This window comes from Cibotium barometz, chromosome 37 (genome assembly GCF_041138505.1).
Source record: "Cibotium barometz isolate CiBa-2024 chromosome 37, ASM4113850v1, whole genome shotgun sequence".
NCBI lineage: Eukaryota > Viridiplantae > Streptophyta > Polypodiopsida > Cyatheales > Cibotiaceae > Cibotium > Cibotium barometz.
In genome coordinates, this window is record NC_141082.1 from 2,426,931 (window position 1) to 2,438,408 (window position 11,478).

Here is an 11,478-nt window from a genome sequence, read left to right on the forward strand (position 1 = left end):
CAAGCATGGATAAAGCAAGATTGGATGCAGATATGATCACTATTTGATATGGAAAGAAGAAATTAAGGATCTTTGTCGCCAATAGTAGGCGGAAGGTGGAGAAACCATCTCGACCAAAAGTAGCCAAGGGAGTCAACATGCTAGAAGGATTAGACCTTGATGAGGAGGAGGAAGAGTATCTCCAACAAAATGCAAACCTAGTCAGCCTGTTAGAGGTTGATGTAGTCCGGATAATGGGCAAATACCGCCCAAGCCCTCTACACAAGGATGAAGTCACCAAGGATCGATCCGATCTGAAAAGCACAAGGCAAATCCTAGAAAAAGTTGAAGATTTTTATGAGGCACTGGCCGATAAAGGCAGTACATCAAGTCTACAACAGATCATTATAGCAGAAACAACTTTTGATAGGGACCTAAAGCAGTCCAAGAGGGTCAAAGAAGATGAGTTATTGGAGATGAATCTAGGAACTGATGATGACCCCAAGATGGTCCGGGTCAGTGCCAGACTGGATGCTAAATTCTGAGAGGAAGTTTGAATGTTGCTTACATCCTTCAAAGATGTGTTCACATGGAGCTACATTGAGATGAAAGGGATTGATCCAAGGTTTTACCGACTTTGGATCAATTTCAAGGAGGATGCTATCCCTATCCGGCAAAACAGAGATACTGGATGAATCCTAACTATGCCAAAAGGGTGAAAGAAGAACTGGACAAGCTACTTCAAGTCGGATTCATATATCCTATTGATCGAGCGACCTGTTATCCCCAATAGTGATTGTCTCAAAGAAAAACCAAAAGTTGCAGGTTTATGTGGATTACCAGGAACTGAATGCCGCAACCATCTCAGATCCTTTTCCTTTACTGTTCATAGATTCCTTGCTTGATGTTGTAGCCACAATCCATGAGATGTACTCCTTCCTAGATGGGTTTAGTGGATATAATCAAGTTCAAATGGCCCAGGGAGATTGGCAAAAAATTGCTTTCATCACAGAATGGGTAGCCTTTGCATCCAACGTTATGACCTTTGGGCTTAAGAACGCTCCCGCATCATTTCGGCGCATGCTCTAAGAAATTTTTGATGATTTTCTAACCACCTTCATGCAGGTATTTATTGATGATTCAGTGTTTTTGGGAAATCATCTCAACATTTGATGCACCTACACTTGTGCCTGGCTGAGTGCTGAGTCTCTAGATTAAGCCTGAATACGGCTAAGTGTGCTTTTGCTTCTGGGCCACATTGTTTCCAAGGAAGGAATTGCAGTCGACCCAACCAATGTAGAGGTCATTCGAAAAGCTCTAACAAATGGGAAAGAACTCAAAAGGTTTTTAGGATAGGTCAGATGGCACACCCGCATGCTCTAGTATCTGTCTCATGTAGCCGTTCATTTGAGCCAACAGATTACGCACAAATCAAAGCACCATTGACCCAGCAACTGTGGCAGGAAGATTTCCACTCTCGATCGGGGAATGTGACATCGCATTCCAGCATCTCAAGTTTATGTTGTTCGAAGCACCTGTCATACAAGCCCCGAACTAGGAATTTCCCTTTCACGTCTTCGTGGGTGGCCATTAGCAGTGTTCTAATGCAGGAGGCTAAGAAGAAATGGTTCTAGCCTATCTACTATGCCAGTCAAGGACTCTCCGATGTTGAGCAGAACTACTCAACTGCGCATAGGGAAGCCTTTGGCATGATTTATTTTGTCACCAAGTTTCGGCACTACTTACTAGGAAATAAGTTCACCTTTCATGTGGATCACTCAGCCTTGCTATATCTAGTGGATAAGAAAAGTTTCGGCACTACTTACTAGGAAATAAGTTCACCTTTCATGTGGATCACTTAGCCTTGCTATATCTAGTGGATAAGAAAAGTTTTGCAGGAAATTTAGCACGGTGGCTACTAATACTCTAGGAGTTTGAGTTCACACCAGGCACAAATCATACAATAGTGGATTATATATCCCGATTGGATATTTTTATGAACATATGTTATTTTAATATTATCCTACATTTTAAAACTTCAAATTAATGATTGCTTTCCATGGGGTGTGTGTACTCTTTTTCTTGATTGCCGTTACCGTGTATGCATAACGAAAAGGAATATCAGCAGATCGCGGTCCATAGTTGTCACTTCCAAGTCATTGCTGGATAGTTATACAAGAAGGGCATTAATCAAATCCTTCGACGGTGCATTCCACCACATGAACAAGAAGCCGTCCTCAGAGAATCTCATCAATGAATTAGTGGAGGACACTTCGCTAGAGAAGTAACCGGGAGGAAAATCCTCCAAGCAGGTCTTTGGTGGCTAGCTATACTCGCTGATGCCTACAAATGGGCCAAGCAATGTGACATATGCCAACGTCTCACCTAGCCAACCTGCAACATCGCCTAGATCAGCTCCTTGCACTGGATGAAGAACGCCTCAAAAGTTTCTTCGTCATCACAGTCATCCAAAAAAGAAGAAAGAAGTGGGTCGACCATCACTCTAAGTCCCACATGTTCAAGGAAGATGATTTGGTTCTGTTATTTCAGTCTCGCATCATGAGTTCACATCCTGGAAAACTGAAGCTCCGGTGGACGGGATCATTATGGATATTGGAGAAATTCTACGATGGCACTTTCCTACTCGGCACACTCAATGATGACGAACGGTTCCAAAAGCCCATACAGTTACCGCATGTGACCCTACTACACACCAATGCCAACGAATCCCTTCATCAATACAGTAGCACCACTAACCCACTACATGGGTATTCATCACCTTGATGAGATGGCCCCTCTCCAAACCATCATGGAAGATTCATCTCAAGTGTCAAGCGATGTGATGCAACCCTGTCAAGACTTGTCAAATACTGTGTGCTAATTAAACTACTATGTGCTAATTAAACTAGGTACCTTTATTTAAATCCATGCACACTCTAGTTCCTTATTGTGTCTCTCTCTATTTGTATGTAGAACCTCTTCCCGCTCAAAGCATCAACCTTTTGACTACAACTACTTTCTACATTCTCTCTCGTAAACCCCTTGCTCTGTTACCAGGCATTGTGACCCTACAACCGTCCGACGATGTAAGGTTCCTCCTCAGCCCTAAAAGATGTATAAGCTCTGCTCTCAGTCCCCTGTAATCATCCCCTATTGCAGAATGCAAGAAAACATTATTTTCCTTGTTTTTGGTCTAGAGAGATAAAATGTTCTAGAGAGAGATAATACAGTTGATAATCATATAAAAAATGTTCCTTATGACTCCCCTACTGTTGATAATCATGGATCAATCTCTCTTAATGATAAAATCACTTTCTAATTAAACACTAATCTAAACTAATTAAACATAATTAATCTAAGGTGGATGGAGCCTAAGAGTGCTGAGTGAGTAATGCTAATGAACTCAAGTAAAATTAGGTTACAAGATTGAAACTTATACTCATAGAGAGACTTGAGATTTGTGAAAGTGATATATTAATTACTTGAAATGGCCTCCTTTTATATGAGGAGGTACACCCTTGGGCTTGTTTGTACATCAATGTGGGATAAATCCCTTTGCTCATGTGGCTTCATGTTAGGCTTTGTACGTTCTTCGCTTACTCAACTCACTCCCTACCACTTCTGTAAGATTCCTCCCTCCAACTTTTAAGATGCAAAGGTATAAGAACCTCCCCTTCAGTCTCTGTAATCATCCCCTAATTCTGAATGCAAGAAAGTATTATTTTTTCTTGTTTTTGGTCTAGAGAGAGATAATACAATTTTGGAATATTTTTGGATAAGAATTTTCTCCCAGTCAATAAGAAGAGATCCCCTGAAACAGAATCTTAAAAAGAGTTTTTCAATGTGCATTAGAAATTAATTGAATATGTGAATTGGACATTTTGGCCTAGAGGTATAAAATTTCAAAAAAAAACTTATTAAGGTCCAAAGAGTGTCAAGAAGGGCCAATAAGGTTAATCCAAGTGTTGGTGTGAGAAAAAGGCAAAGAATATAAGAAAATCTTCCAAAATGAGTAAATTCTCACATAAGATGAAGAGTTGACTAGTACAGGGTTTATTAGCAAAAAATTAAGATTTTTTAGTTGAAAAATAGAATTTTTGACACCTCAGAATGGGGAGAAGGGCTTATGAAGGAGGCACCTAGAAATCACATCAAGAGGTTATTTTTTAATTCAAAAAAGTGAGATATTTCATCTCTCCTCCTTCAATCCAAATCAAAAAAGTGAGCCAAACTAGTCTAAACTTGTCCAAAATGGATCAAACTGGAGCTAGAAGCCTCTAGATTCTAGTTGGACTTGGTTGGTGACCTCCCTCACCTATAAATAGACCCCTATTCCTTTGTATTTTTATATTGGAGTAACTATATGCTAGTGTAATTTTCAATTTATTATATTTCTATTATTGTGAAGCTTTGGAGCTTCATTAATCCTCTTTTTCTCTTGGAGATTACCCTCTTTTACTTGGAGGCCAAGTTTCTTCTTTGAGGGCTTCACATTTTCCTAAAGAATCAAGCAAACCAAGGGTAAGCCTAAATCAATGATGTTTTCCTCTCTTTTTCAATGGTATTCTCTTCCCAACCTCCCTCGTGCTTGGGAAGCATTTTATTTTGTGGTTTTTCTCTTAAAACCATGCTTTTCTTGATTATGATAAGCTAAATTCTTACTCATTTTTTAATTTTAAATCTATGGTTTTCTTAATTTTTATGCTTTGCAAATGTTTGAATTAAATTCTAATGCTATGATTTGATTTTATGCATAGAAAGATGCATAAAGGATTTATTTTTATTTCAAAAGTGCTATTCTCATTAAATTGATTTTATGCATAGAAAGATGCATAAAGAATTTATCTTTATTTCAAAAGTGCTATTCTCATTAAATTTCATTTTATGCATAGAAAGATGCATAAAGGATTTATCTTTATTTCAAAAGTGCTATTCTCATTAAATTTCATTTTATGCATAGAAAGATGCATAAAGGATTTATTTTTATTTCAAAAGTGCTATTCTCATTAAATTTGATTTTATGCATAGAAAGATGCATAAAGGATTTATTTGTATTTCAAGTGTTATTCTCATTAAAATTGATTTTATGCCTAAATAGATGCATAAAAGGATTTTTTTTATAAAAGTGTTATTCCCATTGAAGTTGATTTTTATGCATAAAGAAGTTTTATAACAGAATTAGAATTCTCTTAAATTTTATGTTTAAAGTTCTATGAGTAATTGATAAATGAATAGTTAAATACTCTAAGAGAGAAAATTTTTTTGTTTTATATTCACACGGTTTGTAAAAAGAAAATTCAAGAAATCTATCAAGATCGAATTATTTAGATAAATGATGAAATTATTCTTCGTTGGAATTCATAACTAATTTAGAAATCAATTGAGTGTATATTCAAAGAAAGAAATTCGTTAGAATAGTAACTGAATTATCAAACCTTTTCGAGAAAGATAGTTCAGGAAAAATCTTATCAGACTTGAACCGTGAATCAGACTATGACCAAGAACAAACTCTTTTGTCAGTTTCGAGGAAAAGAATGGATGTAAATGTGTATGTGAAGGATGGATGCGAAGAATGGATGTGGATGTGGATGTGTATGAAAAAGAATGTGATATGATGTAAAGAGATGTAATGTGACATGAATATATGTGGATGTGAAGTGATAGATATGAATGAATGGATAGATGTGGGTGGTCATACATGTGAACGATTGGATGGATGTGGATGAATGAGATGAGATGTGTATGAATGAGACATGATGTGGATGTGATGTAATGTGGATGGGATGAATTTGATATAATGTGGATAGATGTGATGTGATGTAATGTGGATAGAATGTATGTGATGAGATGGTAATGAGAATGAATGTGATGAAAATTGGGATAGACGTGAATGGATGATATGTGATGTGAATGAATGTGATGAGATGTGATGTAAATTGGGATAGATGTGAATGGATGATACGTGATGCGAATGAATGTGATGAGATGTGATGTAAATTGGGATAGATGTGAATGGATAATATGCGATATGAATGAATGTGATGTGATGGATGTAAATGGATGTGATGTAAATTGGGATAAATGTGATATGTGATTAGAAAAGGTGAGGCATGAAAAGGTATTATGTGAAAAGTCAAACTTGAAACTGCAATTTCATGAACCTGAGTTTTCGTGAAACTGCATGATGTTATTGTGAATCGTTTATTATGGTTGTTTGTTTATGAGGGTTTTTTCATTTTTTTAATTTTATTGTAAGGATGCATATGTGAAGATTCCATGAAGACATTGTTTATACTAATTGCAATGTATGTACACAAGATTTTATGAATTTGTGGGTGATGAAGATCAAAAAACACAAGAAGAAGAAAAAGAAAACGAAAAGAAAAAGATCAAGCTCCCATCTCGAAAGGAGATAGTTGAAAAGGTCGAAATCCGGAGATAGCGGGTTGGGAGATGCAAATGGAAGTTGAGCGCAGCGAAGATTCAAAGCACACGATACAAAATGACAAAAAAGGAAAGAATTACAATTTTATAACACAGCCATCGGACAGGGCGGCTGCCTTAATGAAGAACACCACGTGACGCTACTTGATTGGCTCGTGAGAAATTACCGTTTCACAGTGTGAACGTTTTTATTTTCATTTTTCATGGCGTGAACCTCTGTGATTTTGTTCACAGTGTGAACATTTTTTATTTTTTTTCACGGCGTGAACGTTTGTGAATTTGTTCACGGCATGAATGTTTATGAATTTGTTCATGACATGAACCTTTTCGAAGTTTGAATGCATAAGATCGATACCTTCTCATTTTTTCCTTTATGCTGAAGTAGTCAAACATGCACATGATGAGTGATTGATGCCTTGCTTACCTCATACCCATTGTGCAACCATTGGACACCCTTCTATTTTATTGCCACGAGAACTAAGGTGTCACCTGGGCACTTTTGGGCATTTGTTGATGCAGTCGTTTTAGCTATATGTGGGAATTTTTAATTGTTCCTTCCACCCAACTAAACAATGTTGTCACTGTGCCTTGTGGTGGAGGGCTTCTATCTGTGTCTCTTTAATAAACTTCTCTGTCGCTACCTCTAGGTTCCTCGTTCAGTTATGTAACTGGAGTGGGTACTTTTGTTGCTTTGGCAATCCCCAACCCATCTGGCCGAGTTGTCTTTTTCCTCCACACCAGGGTTGGCGAGGTTCTTGCTTGAGTTGGGAGTTGATGTTGTATGCTCTTACCACCCTCTTTTTATGACTTGAATTGCTTGTGGTATTGGCCACACTGTGGGGTTTGGGTATCCATATTTTTGTATTGCCTTGGTAGTATCCTTGTGCTCGTAAATGAGTCCTTTTGGACCCATTGCTTATGGATCCTTTAAGGTCCCTTGGGATGCTTGGAGTCCTGCCAATCTGTTTGTGTCAGCAAGGTCTGACTTTTGAATTTTTTGTAGATTCTTCTTGTGGCCCCCATGTCATTCATGGTGTCCCTTTTGTCGGATTGATTTTTAAGTTGAATCTCGGGCACCCACTTTTGTGTACCCTTGGATGTTGGGTAGTGTGTGTGCAGGCTTCGTGGGATGGATGCTAGTTCTATTTTTTGAGCTGTTGCCACTGCACTCGTTGTTTGTTCATCGGTTATGATGTGTTTCCCTCTGTTTGTTAAGCTCCATAAGGGTATGGACATGACCTTGTCACCTGTGCTTAATAATACTATCCTTTCTTCCCACCATTGGATATTGCATTTACTTGCACACAGATCCAGTAACATCCTAGAATCATTTCTTCTTCCATGGAACCTGCAGGCATGACAAACACCTTTCCAACCAAGAAATTATTTCTGATGGAAATGTTAAAATTTAAAAATCCATCGGCTTTCGTTATCAAGTGAACACTACGTACTTGCGCATCAATGGGTTCAAGGTGCGGTCTATCTAATGTTACCCAGGTTTCATATGAGATCAAGTTATGACTTGACCCCATATTGATTAATGCAATGCTTGTTGCATGGCCTTTAGTTGTAGTAAGTCCCACTTTGAGTCGTGCTGGCTCAATGTTTAGTTCCTCTTCGTCCACGAGAGTCACAGAAGCCATGTTGACATGTATTAGTCTATTGTGTAGTAATTGTTTGGCTTTGGCATCCCTAGACTTAGCTTCTTCTTGAGCCTGTTGGATTTTTTTCCTTTGCAAGTTGTTTCTATTGTTTTAAGAGATGTTCTTGCAAGAGCATCTCTTGAGTCAGTGGTCCAAAATATTTTTTTAATTTATTTCCATTGACAAAACCCTCCATCTGTATGCTGTCAATTGTCTCAATTTGAACAGAAACCTAAGGTGTGATCTCCGATACTCGGAATGGTCCCAGGCCTCGATATTTAAGTTTCTTTTTCCTGGTACTTCCGACACCATACATGAGGACAAGGTCCCCCCCGTTTCCACTTCTTTTTGCTTAAGGTTTTTATCAAACCAATGTTTCCAGTGTAGTTTTTCGACCATGAGTCCATGTGATGCTATTAGACTAGTCTCATCAAGCTTCTCTAAGTTAATTAGCCTTTTAGCTAATGCATTCTCCGTGAGACGTTCTTGTACGGTAATCCTTAAGCCTGGGAGACTAAGTATTCCATGGGCATAACTGCTTTAACACCAGAAGCTAGATGAAAGGGAGTGTACCCCGTCGCTACCTTATAGGAGGTTCGATACGTCCATAGGGCTGCTGTCAGATTATGTTCCCATTCTGTTTGACTTGCTTCCAAGGTTTTTGTCAAGATAGTACACAAAATTTTGTTTGTACTCTCTTCTTGATCATTGGCCTCATGTGGATAATAAGGTGATGATTTTCAATGGACCACTAAGAATCTTACAAGTAAATGATCAATCACCTCATTAATAAAATGTGAGCCACGATCACTAACTAATTCTAATGGGCAGCCAAAACCTTGAGATAATTTGCTCGTATAAAAATTTTACTGTCGTTCATGCATCAGCTCTCTTTAAGGCTCTGGCTTCTGCCTATTTTGTAAAATAGTCCATAGCCACGATCATGTATCGGCCTTGGGATGGATGTGCCACTAAACTAATAGGTCCCACAAAATCTATTCCCCATTTCTTGAATGGTTGTCTTACAACAAGTATGGGGGTGAGTGTCATCTTGTCCTTTTGTTGTGGGATAGCAAAACATTGACATTCTTCACATCTTTTGACAAATTCTATGGCATCTCCGAATAACATAGGCCACCATAGTCCTACTTGAAGCACTTTTCAAGTTGTGATTTCTCCAACAAAATGCTCGCTTGCTATCCCTAAATGAGCTTCTTCCAATATGGTAATGAACTCATCTTCTCTAATGCATCTTTTGAGCACGTTATCTTTTCCTAGCAATCAATTGATAAGGTGTAGCAAGCTTGATAAGCCGATGTATTTTATCTTTGCTCAAAGGTATTTCCGGTGAAAAACCATAAGCTAGATAATGTGAGATTTCCTCACTCCATTCGAGTACCATATCCAACTTGAACAAACAAGCATCAGGGAGATCGTCATTCATCACTTGTTGGTTCCCCATTTGGAATTCTTGACATATGATCGGCTAACACATGCTGTATTCCTTTTCTTACCATGACTATAAAGTCGAATTCCAATAATAATAACAACCATCGTGTGATTCTCCTCGTGGTGCAAGGCTTATTCACCAAGTATAACAAAGCTTGATGGCCCACAAAGAATACGAATTTGTTGGCCAAGAGGTAATGTCGATATTTCTTGACGGCATAAACCATGGTCAATCCTTCCCTCTCTGTGGTGGTGTAGTTCACCTCCGCATCATTTAGCTGACGACTAGCAAAGCAGACTGGATAGTCCAATTTGAACTCACCAGGCTGGAGTACGCAACCAATAGCAAAATTTGATGCATCAATATGTACGTGAAATATGAGATCCTAATTGGGGGGTCGTAGAATTGGCGCGCTATAGCCAATGCTTGCTTCAGTCGATCATATGCTTCTTGATATTCCTCAGTCCATTCAAAGACAATGAGGAGCTTGTACAATGGTCTGGCTATTTTAGCATAAAAGATTATGAAGCGGCGATAATACCCCACATGGCCCATAAATCTTTGCACACCCTTGTAATTGGTGGGCGGTGGCAACTCCAATATCATCTTGACCTTGCTATCATCCGTGGATATACTATTCTTTAAGACAATGTGTCCCAATATCACACCATACTTGACCCAAAATTGACACTTCAAAGGGTTCAGGGATATACGATATAATCGACATCGCTCGAACACTTTCCCCAAGCAGGCCAGATGGTTTTCCCATCGAGAGTGTGCACACAGATTGTCAATGAATACTCCAACCACTTTTGTAAGTAATCCTTGAAGGCTGTGCACATCAATCGGTTGAAATGTTTCTAGGGCATTAGTGAGGCTGAAGGGTATAACTTTGTATGTAAATGTCCCCCACATTGTATTGAAAGCTATCTTGTACTGGTCTTTTGGTGCTATGGACACCTAATTGTAACCAGAGAATCCATCCAAGAAGCTGTAAGCTTCTTTCCTAGCCACTCTTTCCAAAACATGTTCCGTATAGGGTAGTGGATAATGGTCTTTCCTAGTGGCTGCGTTGACCTTTTTAAGATCAACACATACCCTAAGTTTTCCATTATTTTTTGGCACTATCGCGATTGGTGGACAACCAATCCGTATGTTTGATTTCATAGATGAGCTTGTCTATTTCCTCCTTTACAACTGTCGCATACTTAGGATTCATCTGGTATGGTTTCTGCCTGGTTGGTCTCGGCCCTTCCATGATTGGAATCATATGCTATACTACCTCAAATGGTACCCCCTTCTTCTCTTTGTAATTCCAAGCGAAACAGTCCTCAAATTCCTTAAGGAGAACGACGAGCTCATCTTCTTCATTCGAAGTCAAAGCTAAATAACTTTGACAAAAGTTGAGTAATATTTTATTATTGAAAAGCAAAAAGGGAAAAGAAAATAGTAAAAAGGCCTCCTTAGCAATGTATACGGGTCGAGCTTACTCCCCTGGTCCTACAATATCCACTTCCTTGACTTTTGCCAGGCCATCGTATGATGTGGACAACCCATCCTCCTCCTTAACCCTTGTTGTCGTCAGTCGACCACTTTCCATTCGCCCAACAGTATAGGTTTTGAAGGATTCAGGCTGCTTAATCTAAAGACTCGGCACTCGGCCAAGCACAACTATAGGTGCATCAAATGTTGAGATGATTTCCCAAAAACACTGAAATCATCAATAAATACCTGCATGAAGGTGGTCAAAATTCATCAAAAATTTCTTAGACCATGCGCTGAAATGTTGCGGGAACGTTCTTGAGTCCAAAGGTCATGATGTTGGATGCAAAGGCTCCCCATTCTGTGATGAAAGCAATTTTCTGCCAATCTCCCTGGGCCATTTGAACTTGATTATATCCACTGAACCCATCCAGGAAGGAGTACATCTCATGACTGGCTACAACATCAAGCAAGGAATCT